The sequence below is a fragment of the Ictidomys tridecemlineatus genome, chromosome 15, assembly GCF_052094955.1.
Source record: "Ictidomys tridecemlineatus isolate mIctTri1 chromosome 15, mIctTri1.hap1, whole genome shotgun sequence".
NCBI lineage: Eukaryota > Metazoa > Chordata > Mammalia > Rodentia > Sciuridae > Ictidomys > Ictidomys tridecemlineatus.
Window position 1 is genome coordinate 3892134 of NC_135491.1, and position 12589 is coordinate 3904722.

Consider the following 12589-nt stretch of genomic DNA (forward strand, 5'->3'; position numbering starts at 1 on the left):
CTCAGCTCTCCAGCACTGTAAGGTAAATTTTATTTTTTAAGCCATTGAAGATTGATGTTTTGTTAGGTTAATCTGAGCTGGCTAATTCAATGGGAAACCAGAAGAAAGGAATTGCAAGAACCAAATAAGGCAAATGATTTGAGAAGAAAGATGTCACTTAGTGTTTATTTGGAATTTATTAAAATTAGTTGAGTAACCTTCCTTATTTAGAAAAAATGCTTTTACATCATGATTACATTTTCTGCTTAGGCAAAGTTATATGATAGACACATCATGTGACATTTCAACAGAAGTTTGAAAATCTTTGAAAAGTTTCTCCCTAGATACTTTGATTTTCAAAAATTATTATTTTGAGTCATTAATCCACTAAATTTGTATTCTCTCTCTCTCTCTCTCTCTCTCTCTATATATATATATATATATATTCTTTTTTCTCTGAAACTCCATACTATCAGTAAATTTATAAATTTCTGTATCAATTATTGTGGGAAAAAGTAAATTATGGTAACAGTCATTGTTATGAACAGAATGATTAAGAATTTTTGTAATCAGGCACAGTGTTAGGTGGCTTCCCAGGAGGCTGAAGCAGAAGTACCATGTGGTTCTAGGAGCTGGAGCTGAGCCTGTGCAACATGACAGTCAACTCAAAATACTATATAGATTTACACCAAAGAAAACATTCATCTTATGCACCTTTGGGAGAGCCAAGGACATCAAGATGCATGCATTATGTTATAAGAGATTGTCAAGACTTTTCAAAGACAAGTCAGCATTAAAATTAGGTGATGATATCCTAGGAAAAGCAATGAAAAGTGGGAGAACTGGGCAGAAAGCATGATTCAGTTTTTCAAGCATAAAGTGATATTGGGTGTTGATAGTGAAAAAGACCAAAATTGAATCACTACCCATGCAATGAAACAACTCAGAATGGATTTCTGATGTAAGTTTTAAAAAATAATGGAACCCTTATAATAAAAAGAACATCTGTGGTCTTAAGTATGAGTGTCTATTGACCAGAATGAGCACATTAAGGATATTTATATATATATTTGAAGTGACAAATTATGTCATATTAAATGAGACCTTGTTTTCATCCAGCACCGTACCTACACTCCCGGATTGGGTGACAGCGAGAGAGTCCAGTGGGAGTGACACTTACAGAGAGCCCAACAGAAAAAATGAGGAACACAATCCAACAAACCCTATGAGAATAGACTTATTCAATGGGTGATTTGGGTAATAGTCTAGTGTCTGGGTTAAGACCATTCCTGGTATCACACACCAATAGAAGCAAAGTAGAAAAGGCAGGAACTACAGAGTTCTGATGAGATAAACTAGGAATCTCGTGCAATGACAGTGCATTCTGTAATTGGTACAGACATTTTTGAAAAGTCCTAGGTTCTACTAATAGATTCTTACTACGTGCTGACCATCCCATTCTACAAGTAGAACCCAAATAAAATTTCTATTTTTATCTTAAAACACAAATTTTAGAATTTACATAGTACTCATAGTAATAAGAGGAAAGGCCACTGGGATATCTCCATTATTAGCCAAATGACTCAATAGACTGAGGGTCACACTATAAAATCCCATACTGCAATGTCAACAAGTGCCAGAATCATAATAAAAATCAGATGTACTGGTTTTAGTATGAAATGATTTATCTCTTCAAATCCATGTGTTATAGTACAAAACAGGTAAAAGTCATTTCAACTCACATATGTTAGAACACACAGAAAGGTTTACCTCAACAATGTCACTCCTACAAATAAACCAGGAGATGCCTGCATTGGGGCTATTGACTTAGCAGAGTCACAAGGGGTCTCCTGGGAAGCTGACAACATTCTGCTTTTTGATCCCTGTGTTGTACACTGAAGTGTGTTTCATTTGTGGAATTCTGCTGAACTGTGCATTCAAGATTTCTGCATGTTCCTTTAATTAAAAAGAACAAGTAAAAATTACCAAAAAAGTGAGCTAGGGAAAGGTTGTGAGAAAACTGTCTGCACAGGTTGAAATATACAGAGTCAGATGCCCAAATGAAAACAAAAACACATGTCACTAAAGAATAACAAACATATAATACATATACTTTATGCTCTACAATACATATCATGATGTGTGATCTCATCACACTGTTGTATACCGTGTTAATGGCCAGTGTGTCATTGGTGGATCTTTTTCCTGCCCAGAGGATTCTAATCCATCCTACAATTTAAAGACTCAAATAATTAGTGAGTAACAAAATACAGATACTCAAATATATTTCCAAAAGGCAAGGCCCCATATAGATATAGTCCACATGGGCTCTGGAACTAGAAAAAGGAAAAGGCTCTGCTGGTTTATCTAAGGGGGTACATCAAAGGCAGCGATAAGGTATTCTACCCCCCAGAAAGAAGAGGAAGTTTTAAAAACAGATCCATTCTGGTGCTCCCTGAGGAGCGTGTGTGAGATTCATTTGTTAACTTGGGAGATAGAACTCCTTAGACCTTCTGGCCCATCCCTGAAGTCTGAATTGCTTGGTTTCCACTGTGGTTGTGGCTGCAAGTCAGATAACTTGGCTCAGTGTGGGAGAAAGGTAATCCTGTTTCCCGAGGATATGGAGAGGGAGAAGAAGAGAGAGGGGAAGAGAGAGAGGCCTATTTTAAAATAAGCCGCAGTGGCAGAGCAGAAAGGTCAATATCTAAAGGTGGACTACTGTGACATTTTCTCCAGGCCTGTGGATGTCAGCAGGAGGGTCGTCACCTCTGCTCTTTACATTCCTTCCCCGTCCCCATAGCCCTCCAGGACAGCATTTCACACATGTGGCATCTGAGTGTGCTCTGGTGTTTGCTGATGGTGGGGGGTGGGGAGAGAGAAGACCTGAGTCAGGGTCAGCTGCGCTCCTCTGTGAGAGAGAATGGAGGTCCTGTGGGTTAGACGAGGTGCGGGAGCTCGTGGCTGGACATTGTGGAGAGTACAGTAACAGGGACATGGCTGTGGAAGAAAGGGCACATGGCTACAGGGGCTGGTGCATCTTGAGTGCAGTGGGGGTTTTAAGGGACCAAAGGGCAAAGTGTGCACAGAAATTAAGGGGATGAGACAGTTGGGGTCTCAGATCCTATGGGTGCAGCAGTCCTGGGGACAAAGGATACGGTGGGGAGGTGGAGACCATGAGCTCAAGTGTCTGAAAGACAGAGGTAGGAAAACTTTAAGGTCAATTAAAATCCCCACGGATAAAATACCCTAGGGAAAAAGTGCATTTAAATCATTTTTTCATTTAAAGACTATTTGGATGGAAAGACAAACACACAGACACACGGACAGAAGAACTGCAGGAATCTTCCCCATGTACAGCTGAAAAGGAGAGCAGAGGTCAGGTGGGCCCCACAGGAGATGCTCTTGGAGATGAGGTAGCAGCCAGTGGGATGGATTCAGTGAGGAAGTGGGATTGTCAGGGCTCCCAGGCGCTGTGTGCAGTGACTGTTGGAATAATTTCATGGGCTCAGGAATTGAGGGACCCTGCCTAGTTGTCTGTACCTAGCTCTTGGGAAATTTGGTCAGTTGGTTAATAGCCATGTGTGTGAGAGTTCAGTTAGAGATGTTGCTTAAATGTGGACTTAATCAGTTGCTCAAGGAAAGGAAATGTTTATCGTGTGTCAAGGGCTGGGTTTGTGGTCCACTGGTAGAGCACTTGTGGGGCATGCATATGGCACTGACACCACATTAAGAAACAAATAAATATACAAAAATATCGTGTCCATCTATAACTAAAATTTATTTTTTTAAAAAAAAATTGTGTCAAGCTGGGCATGGTGGCACTCAATTATCATCTTAGTGGCTAGGGAAGCTAAGGCAGGAGGATCACAAATTCAAATCGAGCCTCAGCAAAGTGAAGTGCTAAGCAACTCAGTGAGACCCTGTGTCTATATAAAAGACAAAACACAGGGCTGAGTATGTGGCTCAGTAGTCACGTGCCCCTGAGCAATACTTAAGTATCACCCCCCCCAAAAAGAAAAAAGTGTGCCAAGAAGTTCAAAATGTGTGTGTGTGTGTGTGTGTGTGTGTGTGTGTGTGTTTATGTCTGTTGATAAAGTGAGGTCCTGGGAGTTGTTAGAAGTAGAGCAGCTGAGGGTGGAGACAGGAGCCAAGACCTGAGTTTGAAGGCTAATGGGACAAGGAGGCCTAATGGTAGCTCTTGGTGACTCAGGGAGGTTGAGAAGACTGTCGGGCTGAACAGAGTGAAGGCCCCAGAGGAAAAGTGCAGGAGCAGATGGGGACACAGTATTGTATCTCACAAAAGGTTTGTGGCTGAGATTTCCAAGGAGGGCCATAGAGGTCATGGGTACTGGGTTGAGGTCATTTGAGTGAGCATATTGATCCCTGTGGAGGAAGACTCAGAGGTGAGAGAAGGTGGAGAGAGTGTGTTGGTCCTTTTTTCCTGTGACAAACACTAGAGGAAAACTCGTTAAGTAGGAAAGGTGTCTTGGGCTCATGGATTTAGGCTGTGGTTGCATTCCTCCACTGCTTGTCTCTAAGGTGAGAACACATGGAGACACAGGGATCCAGATGCCTGTCACCAGCTCACAAGGAAGAGCAGGCTCACCACCACTAGGACCCCATCCTCCCATCACTAATCACCTCTGTCCTGACCCAGGTCAGATAAGGTCACTTTCTGCTGTACATTGAGAGGTAGGGCTTAAGACTTTTCAATATATGAATTTGGGGAGTACAGAATTCAAAGCCATGTTGCAAACTGGTGCAGCCACTACACAAAGTGATGTAGAGATCCCTCAAACAACTTGCAATGGAACCACCATTTGATCCAGCTATCCCAGTCCTCAGTTAACACTCAAAGGACTTAAAATCAGCATCCCATAGTAATGCAGCCACATCGATGTTTATAGCATCTCACTGCACAAGAGCTAAACTGTGGAACTAATCTAGGTGCCCTTCAACAGATGAATGGGTAAAAAAGTGAGGTATATATACACAATGGAATATTACTCAGCATTAAAGAAGAAGGAAATTATGGCATTTGCCAGTAAATGGATGGAGTTGGAGAATACTATGCTAAGCAAAATAAGCCAATCCCCAAAACAAAGGCCAACTGTTTTCTATGATATGTGAATGCTAATTCACAATAAGGGGATCCAAATTTGGAAGAAAATAGTTACTTCTTTTTTAAAAAAAATTTTTTAGTTATACATGAGCACATTTTCTTTATTTTGTTTGTTTATTTTTATGTGGTGCTGAGGATGAAACCCAGTGCCTTACATGCACAAGGCAAGCACCACTGAGCACAACCTCCGCTCCACAGTTACTTTTGATTATGTAGAGGGGTGTGAAGGGAGGAGAGGAGGTGTGGGGATAGGAAGGATAGTAGAAAAAAGTCGGGTATTATTACTTTATGTTAATATACACCCACATGACTGATGTGATTCTGCAACATGTAGAAAGAGAAAAATGAGAAACTATTCTCTATTTATGTATGATATATCAAAGTGCATAAGTGCATTCTACTGTCATGTATAACTAATTAGAACAAATAAAAACAAAAATGGATTCAAGCTATTAATGTATACGTATAAAATTCAAAAGGCATATTTTCAAATGTAGCTGTGTGTTTGCAATATAAGAAGAAAGCTGCCTAGAGAATTGGAAGAGATTTTTTCTTTTACAGGCAAATGTTAAATCTTACATCCCGTATTCCACCCTCTTCCATTAATGCAACTCATTCTGTGTTGATGAAGAAGTTAACAGTTTAGTCTACCTAGACAGACATACATCAGTGTTTATAGCAGCTTTATCTTAAGGAAACAGCAGGGGAAGAAACCCTCAAGGAGGTCTTCAACAGGCTCCTGGAGCAATTTCTGTGGTTGTCCAGACAATGGAATATCATCCAGTGGTGAAGAGCAATGAGCTATCCTGCCATGGAAACACATGGAGGAACCTGAAAATGCAGGTTTCTAAATGCAAGAAGACAATCTAAAAGGCCACACTGCAGAGCTCTTCTCTATGGGCAATTACAGACACCCCATGAGAGGGTCAGTGGGTGTCAGAGGACTGCAGAAGGGAAGGATGGACAATAAAGCACTGTGGACTTTTAGTGCCCTGAAACTTTAGAAGGATATGGCAAAGATGGGTCCATAAAACGCATTTTTTCAATTTTATATGCAGTTACAACAATGAGTGAACTCCAAAGTAAACAATGGACTTCAGCTAAGAATAATCTATGTACAGTTTGATGCTGTAACACAGATCACACATATCCCAGATGTCACAGTTATGGAGACTGTGTGCAGGGAGTAGGGGTATATTGAACTCTAGCATATGCTCGATTGTTCTTTAAATACAGATTGCTTTAAAAACTGAAGTATTAATGTGAAGATGTATAATGCATCAAAACCAAATGACTCTTACCTTGGAAGTGAAAGGTACATTCACTATTGATAAGAATTTTCATTCAGAACACTAAGTGACTAAAGGAGAAAAACCTTTTTAGGGCATGAACAGATGACTAGGAGCATTGGACAGCACTCCAACTGCATTCATGATAAAAGTGCTTAGCAAGTGCTCTAAATGGGCACTTCCCTGATATCATTGTTAACCACTACCCTATGTGCCTCCCCCCAGAAAAAACATCATCACATATCCCTACATCCCTTAGCATCTCCAGGACTGCCAGAATTGGCATCTTGCAGAGCTTTGGCCACAGAGCAGATGCCAGTCCAAGACAATGCCACCTCCCAGCTGCAGTGGACCTGTGCAGTACAGCGGTAGTCACCGACCAGCACAACCCTCACTTAGATGTCAGGACAGGTGGACAGTGAGTCCACACAAGTGTATCTGCCCTCCAGGGACAGCCTGAAGTGACACAGGAAAGGTATTTTCCACTGTGTGGTTAATCTTTAATCACTGCCACTAGTTGACCTGTGGGAATGGGTGGCCTGATCCTCATGCTGGTACTCAGGAATATTTGGCATGGGAAGATGTGGCAGTTTACCCTCAGATGACCATAAATGGTCCCCACTGGACTGTCATTCAAACAGTACTGCTCTGAGCTCAGTTCTCCACTTAGGGGACCTGCTCTGACTGTCCCTGTGTCCCTACCTGCACCAGCAGCTTCATTATTTACAAATGAATTTTTTCTCATATAAACACAAACCCGCCCCAATACATAAAGGTATTATAATTTAGAGAGGCGTTAGTGCTGCATTTTAAGATTGAAGGTGAGGCCAGGAGTGGTGGCTAATGCCTGTAATCCCAGTGGCAGCTGAGACAGGAGGATCACAAGTTCAAAGCCAGCCTCAGCAACTTATCAAGGCCTTCAGCAACTCAGTGAGACACTGTGTAAAACTTTCAAAAAGTAACTGTTAGGGACGTGGCTCTGGGATTAAGTGCCACTGAGTCCAATTTCAAGAATACAGCGGGGGGGGGGGGAAGGGTAGGTGAGGATGTGACCATTTATCTATTATATGTCAAAATATCTGTGTATTTTTAACAAAATGTGAAAGTGTGAAGTTACTGCTACAGTCATGTAGAGCCCAGCAGGAGAGGTTTGATTCCTTCATGAGGAAAAGGCCTTTCCTCCTGGAGGTATGGCAGGCAGAAGGATTGCTTTGCTCTAGGCCACTCCCCTTTCTCCTGCCAACCGCAGTCTGGGCGGTGTGGAGTGGCCCAGGTGGACGCTGCACAGGAAAGGAGTTTGCATCCCACCCAAGGATCCCTGCACACAGGAAATCAAACCCTTTCAGGAGAATTCTAAATAAGCCTGCCTGTTCCTTGCCCCTGAGAAATATTATCTTCACTTCATTGTGCAGGAAAAAATAATTCCCCTTTATTCCAGAATTTGATGCTAAATCTGTCCTCCCAAGCTCTGTTTTCACAACTAGTCAAAAATTAACAGTTTGGAACAAACTTTCTTGGAAGCTATAAACTTACTGATCATGGTAAGGAGAATTATCCATGAACAAGGTGCACTACTCATTTCTCCACTGCATTTACTGCAGACAAAATTTCCAGGACTGTTGCACTTAGTCGACTAGTGATTCAACTGACCTGGAAGGACTGAAGAAGTCATCTGCTGAGAGCCATAGCCAAGTAGGAATGACACATGGCATTTTGGGTTGAAAGGTGACCTGCTCAGGGATTAGGGTGTCTCTCAGTTTAGGGTGGATCTTGCTGGGAATAGGGCTGCTCCAGGATTAGGGCAAATCCTGCTGGGATTAGGGCATATCCTGCTGTCTCAGGCACCTGCTCCTTTGGAGTTCCAGTTGAGTTCTCACGGGGTTCTGAGAGAATTGGTGGGTGGAGCTGGGTGGAGGCAGGGTGTTCACGGAAAGTGTGAGTAGAGTGTTGGTGAGAGTTCGGGAATAAAGAGTTGCTGTTTGAATATACAAGGCTTTGTGGTGGCTCGGTGATTTTGTGCCCAGCCAGACTGCGGCATTCATCCATTCCATGTGCCTCCAGGAACAGGAACTAGGATGGCTGTCTACAGCATGCTGTGTACAGGGTGAGGACCACCAGCTCTGTTCCCCTCCACCACAACCATGTGGGTCCCACAGTCAGCCAGCTAAGGATCCCAGTGCTCTTTAGGGTTTTTCAATAGAAAGACAAGTGACTCTTCCATCCATTTTTCTGTTGATGTTTTGAGTGTAAACACTTAAACATTTGTGTAAAAATATGCAACTGATGTAATTTTGATACAATTAGGCAGTTTTTAATTGTATTTGAAACTGTCAATGAAGACCAGGATTGCTTTGCTCCTGAGCTTCATCTACAGCATTCCTTAATTTTTATTCTTGAGATAAGGATTACATTGTTGGGACTGGCCTTTCATTTGTGATCCTCCTCTCTGGGTCTCCCAAGATTTGGAGAAAATATGTTTTTCCACAGTACTCAGCAGGATTTTTTAAATTTTTTATGCAGACAAAGCAGAGTCTGGATAGTTTGGATACCGTGAATTCATGGCTCATGAGAAGAAAGGGGCTGACAGTGGGAAAACACAGTGAAATTAGTTCATAAATGTTCACCACCCACCAAATGTGGTTTGAAGACAGAGCAACATAAAGACTTAATAGCGAGGAGAGGGTCTGGAAAGTCACAAAGTTTCCCACCAGGACAAGGATTTTCTGGGTGGCTCTGGACTCAGGGCAGGATCTGGGGGAAACTTTGATGCTATGAATGTGCTGAACCCTCTGCTTGTGCCTGTACAGAAGGAGAACCATGGAGCCACTGGACCAGATCATAATCATGGAAAAGACAACCTCAGGAAATACAAATAAGGCTGCATATAATGAATCTGTGAATTTTTCACGACCTACAGTAAAACAGTACCCATAATCCCTTTTCTCTGTTGTGTTTACACTGTTCCATTTGCTGTGTATATAGAGAGGAAAAATGGAATTCACCACCATGTACAGGATCCAGCAGAGGGAAATGGAGAAGCCAATGTACTTTGGAGCTTTTCCTTTGAGATCCTTCCAACAGGAGTTCATGGGGCTGATGGTGATGTCTGGAAGATGCTCAAGAGGCAGGTGATGACAATGGACACACTTCTGCTCACTCGCTGAATATACAAAATAACATGGCATCCAGAAATACTGAAGAAATATCTCATCCCAAAAGCTGTCATTGTGAGGGGAATTCCTCTAGCAAGAATGACCAAAGAGTTGGCTACCATAAGGTGCCCAAGAATCAAATCTCTGGACCTTAATGTGCACCCACTGCAGGAAAGCACCAAATGATAATAAAGTACAGAGAAATTTCCCAGAATTCCAACAGCATTCTGTGATAAAAACATCAGTCCTATTGCCACATTTGTGGGGCCCATTCTGTAATTCAAAACATTGTCCTTTATATTATGGCAAGAGTTGTTCACCTCAGAAAAATGACTCCTTAATAATAACTGTGCCCAAGTATAGTGGTGAGCACCTTCCCTTGCTACCTGCAGAGCTGAGGAAGAATGATCACTGAAACCTACAAGTTTGAATCCAGCCTGAGCTATGTAGTGTGATCCCCCATCTTAAAATAATTTTTGATACCAAGACTAATTTTCATTGAAAGCACTTGTGGGATTCAAAAGACATCAAGGTGCACATGTTGATGGGGAGAATTAACAATGTACTTTATAGGAAAAAAGACTTGATGAGGTTATGCTAAATTACGAGGAGCAATAAAAAATGAGACCAAATGCTTAGGAAGAATTTAGCATGTACTATTTCAGAATGAACTGATATATTGTAGTCATGTTGGATAAAGAACCTCAGTCACCATCTACACCATATAAGAAATCAGATCTCGGTGGATTTCTGAACTAAAGTTTAAAGATCAGTCATGGCCTTTTTTTAAATAATAACAAAAACTATTTCTATGGTTTTAGAAAACAAAACACGTATTAAACAGCACAAACACATCAATTTTTACATGCCTGTGTTTTATGCTTGTGACTGTTCACTGTGCTCTCTCCTCAGCTTCCTTTCTTACATCCAAAGTCACTAAAGTTTTAAAGCATAATATTTATTCTGAAAATGGATCACTGGACTTTCTATTTCTCATATTGTTATTCCAGGAATAAAAGAATAGTGTAATATATCAGTGAATTATTAGGAAATATACTTTGTTCCTCAACAATGGCACATGGCAAATTAGTTTAAAATAAAAACAAAGTCCTCACTGATTTCAGGCTAAAAGCGTCTGTGCATTGATAGATACATTGGTGAAAAGAATTATTAGATAATAATTCTATTAGATAATAATTATAGATACATAGTGAAAGAATTATTCCTCTTTTGTCTGCCTTTCCACCAAATCTCTTTCTACCCCAGAATTTGTTTATTTCCTCTGCAGACTTCAGCAGAATTTTGATCAATTTTCTTACTATCTCTTCTGAAACAAAAGACTGATATTGAAAATACTCACTGTGCTTCTTGTGTGCAAGGTGCTGGGCTCAGTGTGAGGTCCTGACAGCCAGCATGGAGGGAGGGAGGGAGTTGGGCCCTGAGATAAAGGTCTGTGCTCCTGTGACCTCACTTCCCCTCAGGGCTGCAATTATCACTTCACCTGGAGAGACAATGACAGTGCAGGCCTGAGGAGCCCAGGACAAGGCTGAAAAACTTTCTCCACACTTGCTAATTAATAAGGCAATTATGAGTTCCTTGTTAGTATCTTCAAAACAAGTGTTGAAGAGTTTGGAAGAGGCTGCTGCGGTTTCATAATTCATGGAGGCTATCAGAGGAAATAGTGAGGTGTGAACCATGAGGGACTTATAGAGGGTTTGTGCATCTCACTGGACTCCAGGCTTCCCTGACTAAGTACCCCAAATCTTAATAATTCTGCCTCTTTTCCCCTCTTTCTCCATTCCCATCTTCTTTGGGGAGAGGCTGGGACCTGGATCCAGGCCTATCTGGTAGCCCTGTCTCCTCATCTCAGGCAGGCTGGTGTATGGAGAGTGCAGACCACACCCAGGGTGAGTGCTCCTGATTGTGACATCTGATGGTGGCATTACATCCATGATTGGAGATGGAGATTTTCACCAGAAAGGAGAGTAACCAACAGGATGGGTTACTTGCAGCATATGCTGAAGGGCACAGTGTGGAAACATTAGGGCTTGTAGTCTTCGGATAGGGTATATGTTCTCCAGCACTGGAAAAGGCCTGAGTTGCACTGATGAGGACTTGGGTGTCCTGTAACCAGCTTCCAGGGGAGACGCACATGAAGATCTCATCCATTTTTTTTCATGGAGTCTTGAATGGGCCAGTGCCTCTTGGAGGTATCCAAAGATGAGCTGCTTAACCACAACTGCATGAAGCACTTGGCTCTGTGGTATATCAGCAATTGACATAAAAGGCAGAGTTCCAGAAGACATCCACTGATCATAAACAGTAGCTAGCAGAGCAGAATCGAGATATCCAGCAAATGTGTGTGTGTGTGTAATCCATAGGGTCAATTCTAGCTTTCAAACCTGCAGGAGAGAATAGAACACTTGGAGTTCCTGGAGTGGGTGGAATCCCTGCAGCCAGCCACAGTGACCTGCTGGGCAGGATGATCTGGACCTCTGGGCTGCATGCCAGGATTTGGATCAATTAGTCCTTGGTGGAATGTGTCAGTCTGGCCTCTATTATCAAAGGGCTAAAAATATCCAGGAACATGGTGGTCCCAGGGTCTGGCCAAACAAGAGACAAGCCAGATAAACTGGCCCTACTGTGAGAACTCCATGGCCTCATGCATCCCTGGTAAGCAGGTCATGGTCCTGATGTTAATTTTGAGGTATTCGGAGCTGAAATGACTCCATTGTGACAGTTGTAACTTTACCCATCCATATTAATTTGAATGGACTGATCCGTTGGAACTGTAGTCAGGAGTGGTGTCACTGGGGGAGACATGTCACTGGGTGTGAACACTGGAAGAGGGCATCTTTCCTTGTGGCTTCTTCCTGTCTTCCCATTCTGCTTCCTGTCTGCCTTGAGGGGAGCAGGTACCCTCTACCATGCCATCTCCCTGGATGCTCTGCCTCACCTTGGGCCCAGAAGAATGACGTCAGTCATCAATGCACTGAGCCTTCTGCGACCATGAGCCCCCAAAACTTTTCTCCTCTAGGTAATCCTTG

General features: G+C 42.2%; 1 pseudogene; it reads right to left on the bottom strand.

Annotated features, from left to right (window-relative positions):
• Positions 1 to 3100: 3100 nt before the first annotated feature.
• On the bottom strand, positions 3101 to 9814 carry LOC144371097 (vomeronasal type-1 receptor 4-like; annotated as a pseudogene).
• Positions 9815 to 12589: the final 2775 nt, after the last annotated feature.